Raw genomic sequence first — 21423 nt, forward strand, 5'->3', positions numbered from 1 at the left:
CTCTTCTCTTCACACAGCTGTCTCTCCTTTCTGTGGTATGTTCATATCCCTTCCTGCTAGGACACCAGTCAACAGATTTAAGGCCACCCTAGCCCACTAAGACCCCATTCTCACTTGATATAACACCTACAAAGACCCTCTTTTCAAATAATGTCACATTTAAAGTACCCATAAGGACTTGGACATGCTTTTTGGGGACACAATTCAACTGGACTACACCTCCATTACTATTATGTCTTCTGTCAGTTCAGTGAGTGGCTATTCTTATCTCTTTGTATCCATCCAATCAGAGGCTGTTTACCAGCTTGTAGCTTTTAAAGAATGTAGAACCAATAACTGTGAATACTATTTTATTTTTATAGCTGTCTTAGCCTAGCAGAGTCTTAAATTCTAGCCTGTTTTCCTTTAAAATCTCGATCTGGTGGAAGCAGTGATATTTCAGAAAACCTGGAGCAGAAGCTTCTTCTCTACAGCTGATGCTTTTTCTAATGGAGCCACAATGAGCAGCTGGCCTGCTCCCACCCCATCACAGTTTAGTGTGCATCTTAGTGAAAGACCCAGAAGGTTCGTGATTAGCATCTGTGTAGGACTCTGCCTTCAAAGCCTCCCAGTGAGCTGCACACATTCATGGTCACCAGCATGCCTGCCCACCCCTCATAGCCTTGGCCTTGTGGCCTGAACAGGTTGTGCTCTGCTTCACACAGTGAAAGCAAAGAGGCTGGAGGGAGCCCTGGAGAGAACATAACATTGCCCAGGCGAGTGTGTGTGTGTGTGTGTGTGTGTGTGTGTGTGTGTACCTGTTGCCTATGATTCAAAAGGATATGATGGGTTTAATTGTTACATTCAATTACCATGATGGTCTCCCTCCCCAGAGCTTTGCAAAGTAGCCAGATATTCCAAGGAGATGTCTTCCAGTCTTTGCCTCTAGCTTGCACAGTGGGCAAGAGCTCAACAAATGGCAGGCAGCATGTGGAGCCACACAATGACCCAAACCTAAGCCCTATTTCTATGGAGTCTACCGCCATCTCTGTCCACCAGGACACCAATTAGACTATCTCCGGCCCACTGCACCCTGGGAATGAGAGTGAAAAGACAGACTCAGAGGAGGCCAATTGTGCTGCTACTCCAGGGGACCCCTGTCCCCAGCCTTCCCACCCACCCATTGCTTTTTTTTTCTGCTAGATGACCAGGAAAAATCAAATGCAAGAGCTCATTTAAAGCTACTATGGGAGGAGGGGATAATCCTTTCTTGCCCACTCTACCTGACCCTCTCAGCTCACACTGGATATGACTTCTGAGACACATGTGTGGGAAAGGGAAGAACCATTGTTCTTAAACTCAGCAAATGTAAGTGAGACCAGTCTTGTGCTTTAGAGTTGCAGAAATGAGGTATTAGGCCATTTGGTTGATACTAGATGTCAACAAATCCAGCTTGCCTTCGTGCATAGCATTCCAATGTAGTATCCTGGAGGCCAAGGGCAGTTGCGGTTGTCCTGCTGCTGCCCAAGACAGACCTGGAGGCAAGACACTTCCACACCCATCTGAGCACTGCTGTGAACTGCCTTTGGGTCACAGAGAGTCTTGTCTGAGACTGAGAATGTGCCCTTGGAAGGTTGGGGAGGTACCTACTATTTCTGCCTTAGGGCCATCCTAGGCATAGAAAAAAGGAACCAACTATTTTACTAATGGTATACCGAACTCTGGGCTAGCAGATCACCAAACTAACTTTCTCCTAGGTGTTGACAGACTGTGTGACCTAAAAAAGTAATTAACCTTTATATGCAACCGGTTCTCTTTCAAAGGCAGGAATCCCACTCTCCAAAGTTCTTATGGTTTTTTTTTGTTTTTTTGTTTTTTTTTCTGAAGAAAACCACCAGGATAAATAAAAAGACTAGCTAAATTTTCCTCCCAGTTTTGCCAGCAGAATTGTACTGAGACAGCTAAGGGGACAATCTTAAGGAATACTCATCGGCATGGCCTCAGTATCTGCACATCTCCAGGACAGCTGTGGTCTTGGTCAATAGCTGACTCACTGCCTATATCATAGAAGTAAGTTTGATCGTTTAACTCAAGTTTTGGTGCTCTCTTCTGGACAGCCTATGGTTCATGGATAGATCTTGGCAAATTGTACACTTTTACAAAAGCTGTAAAAAACATGTAGATAATTTGGATGCTTATCCAGGGTGAAGAAACATGGATCTATGCACCCGACCCAACAAATTTTCATCGAGACTATGACTGTATGGAATACACACACACACACACACACACACACACACACACACACACACACACACACAGTCTTTTTGAGACAGGGTCTCCCTATAGCCCCAGCTGGCCTGGAACTTACTATGTAGACTGGGTAGCCTCCATCTCACAGAGATCTGCTTGCCTCTGCCTCCTGAGTGCTGGGATTAAGGGTGTGTGCCACCATACCGAACTTTGTATGGAATATTTAAAAAAATGTGCAGGTGTTCAAGGGCTGATCTGGTCTTGGCTTTCCAGGAAATTCTAGCAACTTTTGCAACCAAAGAAGACAGACACGAGGAATAGAAGCATTAGGGGGAAAGGGGTGGGTCTTGGGGTTCTTACCTTTTTAAGGAAAGAATTCAGTCAAGAAACTTGGACAATTTAAGCAGAAGTCTATCTACTGAAGCTTAACACAACAGATACTGTCTTGAGAGGTTAGCTGCATGGATGGAAGTGCACCACAGGTGTGTAATACTCACAGAGCCCAGAAGAGAGCATTGAATTTTGTGGAAATGGACAGGCAGCTGTGAGCCATCCAATGTGGGTGCTAGGAACCAAATCCAGGTCCTTTGCAAGAGCAGCAAGTGCTTTTGATAGCTGAGCCATCTCTCCAGCACCATCTAACAAAGATTGGAGTGGGCTGCCCCAAGGCAGGGAGCAGCCCAGTGGGTTCTCTTTTGTGGATTTAAAAGAAGTTACTGTGAATGTTTCCTCCTTGCCTACTGGATATCAAAGGGAACTAGAATCAGGTGACTCTCAGACACTCACAAAGGGAAGTGAGGAGTGAGAATGGTGCTTACTGGGCTCGGACAGTGTGACTGTGGTACTGACAGGCAGGCTAAGACTGTCTGGAGTCTGTGTGGGGAGTACTCTGCTCAGCTCATAACCTTGAAGCCTGAGAGGTGAAATGTTATAAATAGATCTTTATTTGCTGAAGTCGTTACATAGGAAAGATAAACCAATGAAAGATAAACAAAACAAGACAGCATAGTTACACCCCCCCACCCGCAAAGATACAGGAATCAGGAGTATAGTGGCTAATTTTGATTGCTGACTTGATTTGATTAAGAAACGCCTAGCACATCTCTGGGCATGTTGGTGAGGGTGTGCCCCGAGGCAGCTAGGTTGAGAGAGAGCTCTGACCTAATCAATGGATGAATCCCTTGATGGATTCATAACATAATGATATGATTGAAGCAGCGAGAGGTAGGAGAGGGCCTAGTGGGAAGAAATAGGTCACTAGGAGCATGTCCTTTGGACTATTCTTCATCCTGGCCCTTTCCTGTGTGCCTCCTTTCTCTGGCTCCTCCTCTGTGACAAAGCTTCCCTGCCACATACACTGATTGCCAGCCAGTTCTGCATAAGTGCATGTGGCTATGTGACCAAGGACTGAGCCATCAAGTGACCAAGGACTGAAACTGTGAGCTAAGCAAACCTTTCCTCCCTTAAATTGTCCTTCTGGATATTTTAGTCAAGTCATAAAAGCACCTAACATATAACATTTCCTGAAGAAATCTCTGATTGTAGATTCAGACAAGGAAATATACAAACTTTCACACCAGAAAGCAAACTAAATATCATACACTACCAGTGTCACATGGAAAGGCCTCCAGGGTCATCTAGAGCAGATTGCTACTGATCAGGGATGGGATAACTAAGGACGGAATTTACGTGATGAGTTCATGATTCTCTCTCTGCTAGCCACTGAGGGGACTATCTCACTATTTTTAAAACTGGTAAATAAAATCAAGCATTCATTTTGTGTTTCTTATATCACCTATACTACACTACACATGTGATAGGGAAGTTTCTCTTCATTACCATATTTAGGCAACGAATGAATAATCAACTTAAAAATTGTCACTTTGAAATCTCAGAGTTTAGCAGGATAAAATTTAGCATTAAAAACATGAAGATTCCTGGTTAACCATGGATTTCATATAAGCAGTAAATAATCATGTACTGTATGTTCCATGAAATATTGCTTATTATGTTAAGCAATCTTTTGTTGATTAAGTTTCAAATGTAAATGGAAATCATGTGTCTGATTTGGCAACCCGACGATGAGGTAATATATTTAGGCAAAGGCCATTGATGTTGCCTACATCATACATCAGAGATAGACACAAGGAAGTTCTGTGGCCCTGATTCAGACACAGACATGACTGTGACGTATTCTCTCCAGGTAATTGAACATGCATAAATCAAGCCTGTAGATCTGATTACCAAGCTATAAGAAACAGGGTGCAGAAGAACATGTTGAATTATACATATCAATAAAACAAAAGCCATCAAAAACTAGTCAATGAATGATCCAATTTCACAGTGAAATCCTGGCAAGGGGAAAAATACTGAACAACTGGAGAAGATGCTTGTAGATGCAAAGAGGCTCAAGGCACTGATCAATTGTGATATATAGACTTTTCATCTGACTCCTGAGAAGGGAGGGAAAGAGAAAAGAGAGAGAGAGAGGGAGAGAGGAGAAAGGAATCAATGACTGCTATTTAATATGAATATTTTTAATATTTTAGGGAAGACTGATATTGAAGTTATTTTTAGACTCTCATTTTGAAATAAATACTGAAATACTAAAAGATCAAACATAATTTCCTTAAAAATAATCAAGGATGGGACTGAAGAGATGGTCCAGTGGTTAAGAGCATGGACTGCTCTGACAGAGGATGGCAGCACCCACATTAGGTGACTCACTATAACTCTGGCTCAAGGGGATCTGATGCCTTCTTCTGGACTCACGTATGGACAACCCCCACATATATACATATAATTTAAAAATATCTTTAAAATTTAATCAGGGATGTGAGTAAAGAGGGTGGGTCTAGATAAAGCAAGGATGACCATGGGTTAGCATGGAAGGCTGAGGCAGGAGGAGCATACAAGTTCAAAGCCAGCCTGGGGTATAGAATAAGACTCTGACTCAGAACAAAAACAAGCAAACAAAAACAACAAATAATAAAGCCAAAATAAAAATGGATGCCATGTGTTGATCTTTATGGGCACAAAGGCATTTGTTATACCATTTAAATATGAGTGCTTAGTATACTGATTATCTGCTCTTTTGCATAAATTTATAATAAATTATAGTAAAACATTTTTAATGAGAATGATCTATACAAGCTCTAAGTGAGAGTGAGTAAACAGACATCCCAAACAACATATTGGCTGTTTTATTCATATAATCTCATTTTAGCCTTACAGGCAGCAAATGGGGAACTGAAGCAGACAGGCAGGTCAAAGCCCTTCCCCAAAGTCATCTAGGAACAAGAAGTTGAGCCAGGACTTGAATCCAGGAATTCTAACTCCAGGCAGTCTAAGCCTTGATCAACAGCCCTCCTGCTCAAATAGGCAAAGCTGGCTTATCTACCTTGAGTTACCTGGCCCTGTGCAGCCCAGCATCTCTAGCTGTGCTATGGGTAGTGACTATCTTGTCACTGGCGGTAGGCTGGTCTAGTACTCTACTGTGTGGGCATTCAAGCATGAGGCAGGCAGTCTGACTAAGTAGGCCTTAAGGTTGCATGGTGAGAGTCTGTGGTACTAAATTTTTTTCCCATCAAAGTGAGTATCCTGAAAAGTTTACATAGCAATTCTTTCCCTCCAGGAGCTGTGAAGGCAGCAAGGGAAGAAACCAACAACTGAGGCTGGACCAGCATGGGAGCCTTGAGGTCTGAAAGGCAGGTGAGTCACAGAGCCTCACGTCCCTCAGAAAAGGCTGTTCTTCCCTTTGCTCAACTCCTGCCTGTTCTGTGGATAGAAAATGCTTCATTTCTCCTGTCAGATCATTGGTGGAACTAGTTCCAAAATGTTCTCATTACTGCTCTCTTCGTGATGACTCCCTCCAGTCCCAAGGAAGTAGGCACTGCCTTGAAGATGTCTTGCTTCTAAGGTGTACACAACCTTTCAGAAACTGCAGTTCTGCAATATTTGCAACATGAACGTGTCCCTTCTCAGAATGAAAATGAAATTCTCTGCAGGTAGCTCTTCCCTTCATGCTAACATTTCCTGCCCTTTGGCTGCACATGTTTCTGAGGGGAAGGATTTGGGATCATGTTCAAAGGAACAGGGCAGGTGACTCTCAGGGGTAGTATACCTGGTTCTGCAGTTGTAACAGGTGCCTTGGCTTGACCAGTTACTCATAAGAGGATAGGTTCATGTGCAAGCCTTCATTGTTCAAACTGGGGACAGCACATTTGTTGGGTGATACATAATGTATTGTTTTTCATAGCTCAGAACCATCTTTGGAGCTGCCAAGAGTCAACTCCAATTCTCTGTTTGGATAAGATGGAAGTTCCAAAGGAAAGTTTTCCTTGGCAAAATGTATGTCTTGGCTCTAATAGACCAATGATGAAAATACTCAAGACCAAAGGTGAGGCAGGACTGCTTCCAATTACGGGGTTGAGCTCACTGGGAATGGCCTCGTGACAGCTTTGCATTAGAGGCAGACGGTGTTTCAGTTGGCAAGCCAGGGAAAAAGAGAGATCACTTCTCTGCTATTTGGTAGGACTTTTCCAATTATGGGAAGGTAATTCAAATCTTTGGTAATTTTGGAAGTCTTTCCATTGGAAAATTCCCTTTGATTTTTGGTATTTGACTACTTTTGAAAACATTGAGAATATGCTGAAAGGAACAGTGGCTAAGTGTATTGGGAGAATTGATAAGAATCTCAGGCAAGGGCTGGAAGATGGCTCTGTTGGTAAAAACGTGGGTTTGACCCCCCAGAACCTACAAGCATGGTGGCATTCACTTGTAATCCCAGTGCTAGGGAGACAGAGACAGGAAAATTCCTGGTGCTTTCTGGACTGACAGCCTAGCAGAGTTGGTGAATTCTAACCCAGGGAGAGACCCTGTGTCAAAAACAACAAAGTGGATGGGGCCTAAGAAACAACAAATGAGGTTTAGCTCTGGTGCCACATGCACATGCACGCATGCACATCTGGATACACACATGCACACACTCAAAAATCACAGGCAAGTGATACCAGCAGAGACACTGACAGGTGTGTATATAAACATACTGCATACACACACTACACACACACACACACACACACACACACACACACACACACGAATCATAGGCAAATGGTACCAGCAGAGACACACACACAGGTGCGTACACACACACACACATTCGTGAATTACACACAAGTGGAACCAGCAGGGGTACTGTCCAGCACTTGTATAAATGCCTCAGAAATAGGCTTTCATTTCCCATGTGACTTGAACTCATAACTCACACAAAGAGCAATCCAGACTGCTGGCAAAGAAAAAGTCAGATGTCTTTCAAGGCTGAGAACTCAGAGAAGTTTAAGAAGTCAGTAGAAAATATCTCAGAAGGAGGAGGATGGAGAGGACTTGTAGGGAAGATGGAGAAGACCTATAGGAAGGGTGGGGAGAACCTGTAGGGAGAAGGATGGGGAGGACTTCTGGGGAGGGTGGAGAGGGTCTACAGAGAGAATGGGGAGGGCTTCTAAGGAGGATGGCGAGGGCCTGTAGGGAGGATGGGGAGGGCCTGTAGGGAGGATGGTGAGGGCCTGTAGGGAAGATGGGAAGGGGCTGTAGGGATGATGGGGAGGGACTGTAGGGAGGATGAGGAGGGCCTATATTTTTCCGTTTTTATGAGATTGCAAACCCATAAAATTCTCTTTCTTTTTTGATGACCCTCTCACTGATAGTGTGGAGCTCATGTAGGTCACAGTACAGGTTTTGATCCTTGACCCTTGACACCACTGTCATTCCCTTCTGAATTTCACACATACTGAGAGATTTGGGAAGGGATGAAATGAGAAGGCTTTGACTAAAATGAGCAGTTCTCAGATTTTAAATGTTCATTTCTTTTCTCAATATGCTACCAACTGCACCTTGTCCACCTGGCTCTCCTCCTACCTGGGTCTCAATCTCCATAAGAAGATCTTGGACCTTCCAAACTGACTTGTACCCAGGACTCATCTAATTACCACCCATGTGACCCTGGACAGGCCTTGGTCATCTCAGCCACAGGGAAAGGAAGCATACTTGAATGCCTTGGGACTCCTTTTCCCAGGGGGTGAAAACAAACATATTCATTAGTGAAAGAATGACCACCTGATTAGAATGTATGACATGCCTTTGATAAACCTGAGCCATTGGGAATGGGCCTGGTGAGCTGAACTGACTGCTCAGACATGGGCTACAGATGGTTGAGATCATAACTACTGCCCTGCCTTTGGTGTTGATTCCTGGTGATGATTTCATAATCAGTGCCATCTAGCAGGGAAAATGGGAAGATCCTTCTGTCTACTCCTTTCTGCAGTCCACAGGACACTCAGGAGCTAGGGCATCTCCAGAGCAGTGTTGCTGGAATCCATCCTTCTGTGACAGCCTGCCCACAGCTCCCCTCCTTCAGCCTCGGGCTTTCTGCAGTAAAGGGGAAAGTGTCTGGGAGGGATCAGTAAACTTCAAAGTTCATTTCCTGAAAGGGCACCAGAAACAGCAGACTTGGGGTGACAGAGCTCTCCCCCTGAGACAGTTCCCTGAGGGCTATAGTGCTCAGGATGCAGATGGAGGGTGAGAGGCAACAGGCCAGGCCCCTCTACTCTACTGTGAGGATCCCACCCAGCCCACTGTCACATTCACTCTCTTCTCCCCCCCCCCCCGCCTTCCCTCATTTCTGGACAGACAAGGGCTCTGAGTCCCAGGCATCCCCCAGGCCTCTTCATTTCCTCCCAGGCTCCTTTCCTGGCTACTGAGCCTGTTTGAACACGCTTGACTGGGACTTGCTTTCTCCTGTCTGGGGGACTTGGTGAGGTCAATTTTCACATATGCAATACCCTGCCTTTCTATTCTGCTGCAACATGCCCTCCCCGCCTGAAAGCCAGCAATGATCTGTCCCCTTCTAAAGCTCAGATTTCTCTACAGCATCTGCATCCACACAAGGGCTCAGGGTGTCACAGCATCACCCACTTCCTTGTGAACGTCTGAGAAACTGAGGCCCAGAGTGGGAAGGAATTTGTTCAAGTTAGTGTTGGGGGCAGATCTTTGACCATGCTGCTTCCTAACCCTGGGTGCTGTGCTCCTGCCTTGTCTCACAGCTCACAGCTCTGTTTTCAGATGCTGACCATTTTACCTGTCCGTCTGCAATCTTTCTGCGGGCAAGGACTTTGCTTTGTCCTTTTAGAGGTTTCATAGCCACTGCCAGCTCTGTGCACTTCAGCACACTGTGTGCTTTTAGAAGTTATTTACATTGTTCTATCCTTATGAAAACACTTCTCAGTAGCAATAGCAGCTGCTGCCGCAGCAATATAACTGATCCCCTTTACAGATGATAGCACCTTGATGCAGGGAATCCAGTGGCTGGCTGAAGGACGCCGAGACACATGGGAACATGTGGAACAAAGGAGCTGCACACAGTGAGCCTGACTGTTACTACCTGGGAAGGTGATGGGTGCACGTGGCTCAGGGGGCCCTGCCTTGTCCCTGTGAGTCTCTGTTGGTTGGATGCCTGATCCTCTTGTATTTCTGCTTTAGAAACAGCAGTACTTATAGACAGGCTGAGACAGGAAGAGAGGGCTTGCCACCAGTAACCTGTCTCCCACCCAACCCCTTTACGCGTGCTAAGTGTGGGTTCCTGAGAGCTGGGATGAAGACATGAGGAAGGCACTTGCCCTCTTGCTGGGGGAAAATGGAGTCACATCCTTTGTATCTGTCACCCAGGATCTACTGCCTTGTCTGCAGCCTCTAGTCTGACCGAATTGCTTTTCTGCTTCATGAGACTCACAGCATGGCAGTCCTGCGCTTCGTCTCTGCCTCACTTCTCCAGTGTCGGCTGTAACCCACTTTGCTCTCTGGAACATTTATCATATTGATTGTATAAGAAATAGATCATAAGCAGAATGAAATTACCAAATGCAATGATCTGGGGCACCCTGTGGATCAGATCAATCTTGGGGCAGCCAGGGGAGAAAAACAATCCCTTGCCGTGACGTTTTCCCAAGTTGATTTTCATTGCAAATAGAAATTTCCATCAGCTAAGGTACCCTGTAGGGGAAAAGACTGCTATGCTGATGAAGCATGTGTCTGTGTGTGTGTGTGTGTGTGTGTGTGTGTGTGTGTGTACATGCGTGTGCATGTGGGCAGTGTTTGAGAGAGTTCATTATACTCATTGGTAGAAGGAGAATATCTTAGTTAAAATTCATTTGAAGTGGAAGTGTGATTGCCTGAGATTCTCTAAATTGTGTGTCTCTGTGTCTATCTGTGTGTGCCTGTGTGTGTCTATGTATCTATACATGTGTATTTCTGGTGTGTGTGTGCATGTGTGTATGTCTGTGTCTGTATGTGCATATCTGTCTGTCTCTTTGTGTCTGTGTGTGTGTGTGTGCTAGGTAAAAAAGCACAGTTCTCATTTGTTTAGGCAACTTCTCAAGGACCCTTCCCAATCTGGTGTAACTGGGCTGAGAACCACCTGTTTTTGTCACTCTGGATGGTGACTATGACCTCGACTGAATTTGCATCTTCAGGAGCTGGGGTGTAACAGTGTAGTGGGTACAGGCACAGGACAGTGCAGGATCTGTTTATAAGCAGCTACTCAGATGCCCAGATTCCCTTCTCTCTTAGACCTCAAGCTGCAGAACTGACCTCTACCATCCTTAGAATGTTCTCTCTGTCTGGAGACAGGGCTGGTGAGTCAGCCGAGACTGGAAACCCAAGTGAGCAAGGTCCCTGGCAGCCTGCCACCACCTCAGACAGAGGCAGAAGCCTGCAGTAGGAATGTGGTCTGAGGCCCCAGTCACCCTTCCCACTGTGAAATCCATCCCCAGACACTAAGGCTCAGTGCTATTGGCTTTGGCAGCATTGGTCATGCCAATAAACTCAATGAAATCGAAGCCGGAGGGGGAAGGAGCACAGGGAATCCGAGGGCTGAAGAGGGGGAGGGGAGGTGTGCAGAGAGCAGCAGGCAGAGAAGTTGTGCACAGGCTCTGCAGTGAGCTTCAAGGGAGGGACGAGCTTCAAGGGAGGGACGTCATAGATGCCAAATAGCTGAGTTCATAGAGAAGAAAAGGCACAGGCGTGAACGGGCCCCTCCCAGCCTCAAAAGCTGTCTCTGCCTGATCTCTGTCACCACTGAAGCTTCCGGACTTGTGGAAACATCTCTGGAAACCTTCCCACGGGGCAGATGGCCAAGGAAATACACGTAAGCACGCCCAAACACACACACTACCATTGGTGACACGGGAAATAAAACATATTGCACTGTATCTACCAGGACTACAGGAAAATATATGGGCCATTTGTAGCATGTTTACACTGGAGACAGCAGGGTTGAAGAACTGGGCCACTGGTCATAGCCAGGTACCTGCTAGCCCTCCCCTCCATCACCCTGACCTTGGGCCAGGATGTAGCTCTGCTGCTGCTCTGTGCTCAGCTGCAGGCTTTGCATTTCGCAGTCTCTATCTACAGCACAACTTTCCACCCCAGGAAGCCCTTGTTGCTGATACTGTCACAGATGCCTTTCTTGTCAGGACTGGGCACAAACCTTAGATTCCTGCAAACATTTGATGAGGGGAAACAGCAGACTGCTCTTTGTCACCTCTGGATGAACACCTCCGTTCTCAAGCACCCACGACTTCACCCACTGCTCTAGGGCTGCTCTTGCCTACCACAGACAATCCTGGGTTCCCCTTCCCAGCATCCTCACACTTTACTCCTGCCTCTTCCCTGAGAGATAATCTGGAGGTCAGTGGAGGGCATGTCTGCTGTCTCAGCGGGCTTATTCCTCAATACCTTTCCTTCCACCTTGTTCATCAGACATGCGGCATCTTTCAGGGAACTTCCAGGTGGACGGGGCAGATGCCAGTTAGAGAGTGTTGATGCTGATGTTGATATAGCCACAGTGAGGGAGAGCAGAGAGCTGTGACATAAGGAAACTACATTGACTTGTGTCGACCATCAGGAGATCCAAGAACATAGAAATTTCCCGGACTTTTGATTGGCTCAGATCACTAGAAGAAGAGGCTAATACAGTGAAGAGCCACAATTGAAATTTAGGAGATGTCTATTTTCTTTCAAAGAGAATTTATTTCCCGATCACAGATTATTCTGATGATTTCCAATCAGCCATCTAATCTGTGTTGTTGCTTGTCATGCTGCTGGCCAGCTTTCTGGAAAACAGGGCCTGTGGACTGAGGGTGGGTGCCTGCATGTATGTTTCAGGGATGCTGGGGACTTAGAGCATATGTACCTTGTGCAAGAAGAGTGATGTGTGCTGGACATGAGCCAGCTGGGCCCAGAGACTAACAAGCATGAAGGCCTGGGTGTGGGATACAGGAATGTTTCCCCAGTGACCCCATAGGAAACTTCTTTTATCAGCTGGGGGTTAATTTGAGACAAAAGATTGGTGCTGTGAGCAGGGATTCCTGCCCTGTCCTGGGCCTGATGGATCCATTCCCTAATGAAATGCACGCAGTTTATTTTACAAACTCTAATTACGAGAAGAATGAGTGTCAGGTTTCTTTATCCTCTGCTGGCCCTGAATCCAAGCCAACTCCACAAGCCTTACATGCTCTGAGGCTAATGGAGCTTTTATTCCAATGAGCTGGGAGCCAACCCACCTTTGAGGAGAGAGGGATATTAAAAGAAGAAAAAATACTTAGTGCTCGTCTAGAGAATGAAAAATTTCACAAGATAAATTAAAGTGTTTTCTGGCTGAATGGAGAAACCGGGGCAGGATGGTAGAGATAATTTTCCCAGGACTCAAAATGATTTATCTTATCTGTGCATTCTTTAGACAAGAGGTTCCATTTATTTAGTCATTTATTTTATTAGTTTTCTGAAGATCTCCTTCCTGCCCCTGCTGCCAACACAGGCACAGCCATTGGCACAAGAAGCCCAGGTCTGGGCGGGGAGACGGGTGGCAGCTTGTGTCTCACACTCTCAGTCCTGGGCCAGGTTCAGCTGTGTGCTGGAGTGACCACAGTGCTCAGGTAGGAATACTTCCCCATCCACAGATTGTGCTCCGACTGGAGACCTAACTTCCTGGGCATCAGGGAGACTCTGCTGTGTTGTATGCCGCCCATCTTCCACACACCCTCTAATGGACTCGATGAGACCTCAGGATATCCCAGGTTCCAGCAGTTCTCAGTGGAGGTGGTTTTGACCACCAGGAGCATGCTACCATGGAGACATTTGTGTTTGTGCTATTTGGGTGGCAGAGGCTGCAGGCCAGGACACTGCTCAGTCTGTGGTGCACCAGCGACCCTGCAGCCCCAACATAAGCACTGTTACCTTTGAGGACTCCACTCTCATCTGTCCTCCTGCTCACGGCCATCCTGGAACTCAGCTCACTCTTCACAAATCTCCCTGTGTCAGGTTCTGCTCAGGGCCCTGGAGGGGAGTTTCCTTCTACTGTGCTCTATCAACTGGAGCTAGAATCATCTTTTAGAGTAGCATGAATGAATGAATGCAATTGTTTATGTGAGGTGGTAGCAAAACCACCAGAAGAGCATCTCAAATTCAGCATGTAATAGATGAAGAAATAGAGCCCTGATGCCCCGTATTCCCTTTACTGTGGTTCCTACTGCCACACAGAACTCTGAAGAGTTCTTGGCAGTGAGAATAATTTGGGACTAGGTTGAGTCCTTAAATAGTTTCCCTTTTGCAGGTCCCAACCATTACCCTGAAGTTTGTAAAAGGCTCTGCCCAGGGCCTTTTCTTCCGGATCTGCCTGAAACTGTATGTTATGTACCATGGAGTTCTTTTCCAGCAATTAAGGCTCCCCATGCCAGGATTTCTCATCGTCTACCAAATCCATTTAAAAAGGGCCTTATGTCTGGCTTTCCTGGGGAAGCAGATGGCATTTTGGGTACTGGCAGGAGACAGGTGTGAAGTTTCAGGGGCCGGAGGGCTTGTCTGGCATCCTATGCAAATTTGGCTCCATTTGCAGCCCTCCCAGGAGCTGCCACCAAATGGAGTTTCTATATCCTTGTCACATGCTTGCAAATGTGTGTGTGTGTGTGTGTGTGTGTGTGTGGTGTGTATGTGGGGGGGGGAGAGATACAGATAGGAAGAAGCTGTGATGGAAGTGTGTGTGTGTGTCAGAGAGAGATTATGATGGAAATATGTATGAGAGAGAGACACACACACAGAGACACACAGAGAGACAGACAGAGATAGGCTATGATAGAAGAGTGTGTGTATGAGAGAGAGAGAAAGAGAGAAAAAGTGATGGAAGTGTGTATGTGAGAAAGAGACTGAGACAGAGATAGGTTGTGATAGAAGTGTGAAAACACACAAAGAGGGAGAGAGAGGGGCTATGGTGGAAGTGTGTGTGTGTGTGTGTGTGTGTACATGTGTGTGTGTGTGTGAGAGAGAGAGAGGGTTATAGAAGTAAATGTGTAAGTATTGAGCACTCAATACACATTTTCCAGATGAGAAAGAAAAATTCTTAGGTAAGCAAAGAAAGATGTTGCTTTATTCTTGTCCAAACTGTACAGAGAAGGGTCAGCTCTCTGGGAGGACAGTGTGCAAAAATTTCCCTTTAAGTCATCAGCTTCTGATCCTGCTCCTTGTCTACAGGATGCTGAAACCTAGGAGCCGCTTACTTAGCGGTCAGGTCATCCAGGGCCTCAGCTGAGGATGCTGACACCTTCTTTTTACATGGCCCTGTATGTTAGCAGTAGTTGCAGTTAGTGATTTGTGTTAATTGGTTTATCCCAAGTGTATGTTCTGTATTTCTCTTTAGCAGGGGCAGTGTATGAAAGTGACCACAGGCCAAAGATGATTCAGAAACAACCCTTGTGCAAATGCTTTTTTTCTTATGTTTCCCAAAGTACTTGTCATACCATATGTTCAATTTTTACATTTTTGAAAATATGTTCACTGTAACTATCAGATTATTTATTTTGTCATGGAAACAGTCTCCATGCCCAGCACCAGGAACTTAGACAAAAAAAGCCTTACTTCTACTGACTTTCTGGTTCGTATCCCAGCTTCGTCTCAAAGGTTTCAAGGTGGGGATGATCAATTGTAAATAACTAGGTAAGACAAGGGGCACTTCTTTCTTCCTCAGAGAGTGGCACTGAAGGCGCCACTGTTGATTCTTATAATTGGTTTTTACTTTCTTTCACTCAAATATCCTAAAGTGTCAAAGATGGGTCACCAGTGGCCCCAAGTAGCTAACAAATGTCCTTGTCTGGGCTGCATAAGGGAGTACATGTAGCTTGCCAGAAATCATCCTGCAGTTTGGCTAATATCACGCACCAGTAATGGAAATGCTTCATGTTGGAAGAAGGCAACCATGCCCAGGGAACTTCTGGGAAAATGGACTACAGACAGAGGAGGTAGATCATGTTTGCTGTAGCTGAGTGTTGAGAAGCCCCAGTGCTAGCACAGAGGAGGCAGTTCTGTAAAAACAGGCCTATTGGTTCTCAGGCCAAAGGCTGGGACAGCTGTATCAATGCATGTGCTTCAGTTGTCAACTTGACAAACCTGGGTAGAGGGAACTTCCTCCATTGGACTGGCCTGTGGCCATGTCTGTGGGCACTTTCTTCACCACGGAGTGCTGCGGAAGGGCCCAGCCCACTGTGGGTAGCAGCACCCTGTGCGGGTGGGCCTGTGTTTTATAATAAAGAAGGATGTACATGGAGGAGAGGAGGAAGTCAGTGAGCAGCGTTCCTCCATGGTCTGTGCTTCAGCTCCTGCCTCCAAGTTCCTGCCCTGAGTTTCATCCGTGACATCCCTCAGAGATGAACTGTGACTTGGGAGATGTGAGATAAAATAAACCCTTTCCTTCCCAAGTTGGTTTTTGTCAGTGTTTTAATCACAGCAATGAAAAGTAACTAGGACAATGCTTATCTGAGTCTCAACTGTCAGTGCTCAGTGTTTAGTGTATTCTTGGAATTCAAGACCCTCAGAAATCACTGCACATATGTCATGTTCCAGGAATTCCAACAGAGTTCAGATAGAAGAGGTGGCCAGGGTCTTCCCTGCCTTTCAGCAATAGAATGAATACTGTCTACTCTGCAGTGACAGCATCCCAAGATGAGGGCCCAGGTGCCAAGAAAGCCAGCAGAGATGCAGTTGGATCAGTTCAAGCCTCCATGTCCCACTGCAGGCATGTCCATTGGATTCTCGCTCCCACATGCTGTGTCTCCAAATCCCTGGACACTGTGGCTTCCCACTGTTTTCCCCACTTGCTCTCTGCTTGAGAGGTTAGGTAGTGTTCGGCATCTAAATCCTGACCCCGCCCCCCCCAGTGCCACGGGATGCTGTCCTAGTCCATAATTTACATCATACTGAAGTCCTTGTATGTATTGTTGGTGCCAAGGCTGGGAACAGGGAGGTGTTGGCAATGGAGAGCAAGTTTAATGGCAACAGGAAAGAGTATAAAATGAAACTGTTATGCAGACCAAGGTGGTGTGGGTGATTTCATCCAGGCACTGTTCTAGACATTCAGTACACCTGCCTCCTCCAATGTCGTGGGTCATCAGGACTGCTATGAGGTGGCCTCAGTCCCTGTTGTGCTGCAGTGGACAAACATCAGCTCCAGTTCCAACCCAGAAGCGACCTGGGCCTTGTCTCTGCTTTCTGTGTCCTTGTTGACTTCCTATTCTTGGGAGATCATACTAAGTCTTCCCAAGAGTGGGTCCTGACAGGGTAGAGAGCCAGGAAACCAGCCCAAAGTTGTTCTTATGTTTCTAGGTCCATATTAACACACACTTGTCACTGGGAGATCTGGTATCCTTAGATAGGCCTTTAAGCTACAGCATCTCTCTTATAGAACTTGTTATGACCCTAAGAGTTGGGTAGGTTTGTTGGGTCCCCTTGACTGAGAGAATTCCATGCAGGCAGGAAGCACATTAATCAGGTTTGTATCCTCAAGAACTCCACTGGACGCAGGGGACATAAAACACCCCTTGAACGTAGATGGTTTGCATAGGTGGCAGAGAGTGATCCGAGCCACATCAATGTGATAGATATTTGAGCTTGGTTCTAGGTATGTGTATCTGTGTCTGTATGTCTAACTGGAAAAGGGATTTAGAGTGTGGATTTATGGCTCAAAGCTAACCATCTTTGGACTATGGTTCAGGAAGCTTGAGCAGCTGTGCACAGAGAGGCCATTACCGACTGAAACGGGTGCCTTCCTGCTTGCTGTGCTGTCATTCCTCCTCTAAGCACTGAGGCCAGTTCTCTTAGCACACAGACTTTCAGGTTCTGTCAGGTAAGATGCATTGCTAGTGCTGCTCCTCGTGCTCTGGCTCCTCCCCTGCTTTCTCTGCAGTTCTCTCCATTGCTCTGTCCCAGTCCTTCTCAGCATGATAAATTTCTCTTCTCTGTTGAGATTCCCCAAAGACATATGAAGCAGCAGTGCTCTGGAATCTCCAAGACTTTAGATTATGGAGAGGTGCCCTCTGAGTAGTTAGTGCAAGGTATGACCCTGTTGATAAGCCTAGAGGGCTCTGTGTGGCTGTGCTGGGACCAGTGGACCAGGACGTGAACCCCGAGAGATGCTCCCTCTTCTTATGGGCACTATTGTCATTCATTTGCATGTCTCTATTTCAAACCTTCCTTATCAGGTACTGGGCTGAATTCTGGGGTAACTGAACTGAATAAGGCACAGCTCTCATCCTGAAGGTACCGTAGGAGAGAAGTTCATAAGTTAGTGACTATGGAATGCTATAGTAAGCAACATTCAAAACCTTTGTCTAGAGCACAGAGGAGGAAGGAGGCTATCCAGAGGATGCTCATCGGGGTCTGAACCTGAACTATATTGCACATCCTTAGATGGAACAGCATAGCCTATAGCCTTAGGATGAGGAAAAGCATGCTGATAGCAAGAAAGTAACTCATCCACAGAAGTGTCAGCTGGGAGTTAAGAGCACTGGAGACTGAGGAACAAGGCAGGCAGCAGAGATGAGCAGTTGATGTGAATTCCAATGCCTGGGCTTGAACTTGACTTATGATATACCAGCTACGCAGTCTTCCATACTCCCTTCCATGTTAATCTTCTACACTGAACTGTGGACAGTAATGCTCTTTCCCTATGTGGTTACGTGGTAAAGTTGGGTTAGGGGTGTAAATGCACTCTCACGTGTGCAAGTGGTCACAAAATGCACACCAGACATTATTATGCTGTGGGGTGAAGTGATTGAGAATAGGCCACGTTGCTGAAGACAAGCAGGTCTTACATGGTGGGACTGGTGGGTAGCATGCAGGAACTCAAGTGCTGACGTTTCACAGGTGTGATGAGCTGGCAGGTGTTCCACAACTCCCCTTGGTCTGAAACATCCCATGTTATAAACTTGATAGTATGACTATTGACAGTCTAAGAGATGGCTCCCTGGCTTTGAGATTGAGTAGCTGCTGAAAAGTAAAGTTTCATTAGATTTTTGTTTTTTTCTGTCAGAAACAGTTAGACTAGGAGAGTTTTTCTCTAAAACACATCACAGTTTGGGGACTGTTTGTCATCATTGTGGCTTCTGGTTTTTATGTTGTTTGCTCTTGTCATAGTGATGAGCAAATTCAAGGTTAGTTCTGACATTCAGAACAAAGGGAGGCATATTTATGCATCACGGTCTTTATTAAACTTCTTTTCTGATGGAATGAAGAGCTTGCTGCTACTGATTTAAATGCATTCAGGTATTGCTGGCAACACTAGATGAAGATGCATTCAAAAACTTTACCTCTTCTGAGGGTCCACATTTTCCTAGAAAGGCCTCTCTGAGCTTCTCTCTGAGAAGGCTGTTGTCTAGTAGGAGAGCCCAACCCTCAGGCAGACCCAGGTGACATGCAGACTCAAAAGACCAGAGTGGAAGTGGAGGGTTAGTAGGCCAGTAAAGAAGAAAACTGAGCAGCGATGGATTCCCTCCATCTGCTACAGAAATGAACCAGGAAGTAGGAGGCCAGGAGCACTTGTTCCCAGTGTGGTCACAGAATGTGAAATGGGCAGAAGAAAATGGACCAAAGAGGGCTGAGAATCAAAGTTGGGAGGAAAGCAGGAGGCACAGGAACAGCTCTGTGTGTTGGGGTGGACATACAACTCAGGACGATCTGAAGTCCATCACCAGTGTGTGGTACTTTTACCTTCGAGTTCATTCAGTCAGCACTTCTTGACAGCCTGTTACCTGGCATTACCCTAAGCCTCTGAGATAGATTAATAATGAAAAACTCAAAGACCTCTGCTCTCATGGAGCGTATATCTCCCAAGGCATGAAGATAAAAGAAAGCAAACAGTAAACACAGGAACTAGACAGAATGCCATAAAATGACAAATACCATGACAAGAGCAAAGAGGTACAGGGAAAGGTGTTTGGAAGAGTGCAGGAAGGCAGGCCACATTCTGGAATGGTTAGGGAGAGAGCAGACCTGTGGAGAGAGCCAAGGAGATTCTTGGGGAGATCTTTTTAAAACCTTTATTGAGAGAGAGAGAGAGAGAGAGAGAGAGAGAGAGAGAGAGAGAGAGAGAATGTTCTATGTGTGGAGGTCAGAGGGGATTACTTTGTGGAGTCACTCTCTCTTTCTACCTTTACGTGGGTTCCAGGGATCAAACTCAGGTTGTCAGACTTGCCCAGCAAGCATTTTTACCCACTGAGTCATTTTACCAGCCCAAAGGGGAAATTTTATTCTAGGAAAAATAAAAGCCCGAGGAAAGAATGCAGGGTGGACAAGTTTGTAGGAGAGGGTTTTAGACTGAGTAGAATGTGGGAAGAATAAGAGCCCATCCGTAAGGAATAGGTTCTGACATCTGGACCACTGTAATGTGCTTTGGCTTTTCCTGCATGGTTTGAGTATTCTTCAGTGCAAATACACCTAAGTCTAAAGCATGGAAAATCTAGGAGACAGGGAGCACCTGAACAGGGCGCTGGCCTCTGCCAAAGCAGCAGTGAAACAGACCAACACCATGTATCTCTCCCTCCCCTGGGGATGTGTCCTTTCCACCATCCAACATGACAGATGAGAAGGCAACTAAGGGCATCTGCAGTCAAGGTGCTGTGTTTGGTAGTGTATCCGGAAATGATTTCCTATAAGGGATGGTGACGGAAGACAGAAAGTCAGCTTGGCTGCAATTGAAGACCTCCTCCAAAGTCAGGAGCCCTGCAAGGCGAGGAGTGAATCCCTATGTGTTGTGTTTGTGGTAGGACAACTCATTCATGACTCAATACTGGGAAACTGCTGTTTTTTATTTTCCAAAAATGTGTTGAAAGTCTCTAGCTTTGCTTATCTAATGTTATTTCAAGGACAGAAAAATGTTAACTACTAGTGGGTCTTAACTACTAGTGGGAAGTCCTGGAAAATAAAATTAGATATACCAAGTCAAGATCAAGGGTTCAAGAGAAAACCAAGGGTTTCCCTGGGAAGTTACCTTGTTTATCTTCCTGAGACCAGGAGGGCTTGGGCTGCAGGTTGAGAGCTGAATGTGTGTGTATGTGAATGTGTGTGAGTGTGCATGAGTGTACATATGTGTGTATGTGTGACTGTGTGTATCTGAGTATGTGAATGTGTGTATTGAGTGTGTGAGCATGTGCATATGTACATGTGCATGTATGTGTACATGTGCATATGAGTATGTAAGTGTGTATGTGTATTGGAGTATACATGAATGTGCAAATGTGAGTGTGTATATATTTGAATCTGTGTGGGGGTATATTAGTCAGGGTTCTCCAAAGAAACAAAACCGGTAGAATGAATACATATGTGTGTGTGTGTGTGTGTGTATATATAGAGAGAGAATTATCAGCTTAGCTCACAGATAGAGTCTGAGTAGTCCAACAATGGCTGCACCACACTGGAGAGGCTGAGAATCCGTAGTTTCTCAGTCCAAAAGGCTGGATGTCTCAGTAGTCCCAATCTGGCGTTGAAGGTCTGACAAATTCCAAAAGATCAGCTAGTCTTCCGTCTACAGCAGCAAGACGCACTCACCAGTGAGAGAGAAGGCAAGCAGCAAGAAGCCAGGCGTTCTCCTCTGCCATGGCCTTTTATATAGGCTGCCATCAGAAGGTAACACCCACATTTAGGGTGTGTCTTCTAGCTTCAGATGATCCAATCAAGAAGATCTCTCTCACTTCAGTTAATCCAAGATCCAGTCAAGTTGACACCCAGGATTAGCCATCACATACAGATACAAGAAGCACATACAACACCAAATAGACAGGACCAGAAAAGAAACTTCCCACAAAATATCATAGT

The 21423-nt window shown here is 45.8% G+C and overlaps 1 long non-coding RNA gene across 3 annotated transcripts in view; it reads left to right on the forward strand.

Annotated features, from left to right (window-relative positions):
• The window catches only part of LOC103727025, a 110331-nt gene that overhangs the window by 11174 nt on the left and 77734 nt on the right, over window positions 1-21423 (forward strand). For all 3 annotated transcript variants that reach the window (XR_003848042.1, XR_003848044.1, XR_003848043.1), the window contains exon 2: window positions 5867-5943. This is a non-coding gene — a long non-coding RNA (uncharacterized LOC103727025). The remainder of the gene's footprint in view (window positions 1-5866; window positions 5944-21423) is intronic.

This window comes from Nannospalax galili, unplaced genomic scaffold (assembly GCF_000622305.1).
Source record: "Nannospalax galili isolate Female #2095 unplaced genomic scaffold, S.galili_v1.0 scaffold648, whole genome shotgun sequence".
Taxonomy (NCBI): domain Eukaryota; kingdom Metazoa; phylum Chordata; class Mammalia; order Rodentia; family Spalacidae; genus Nannospalax; species Nannospalax galili.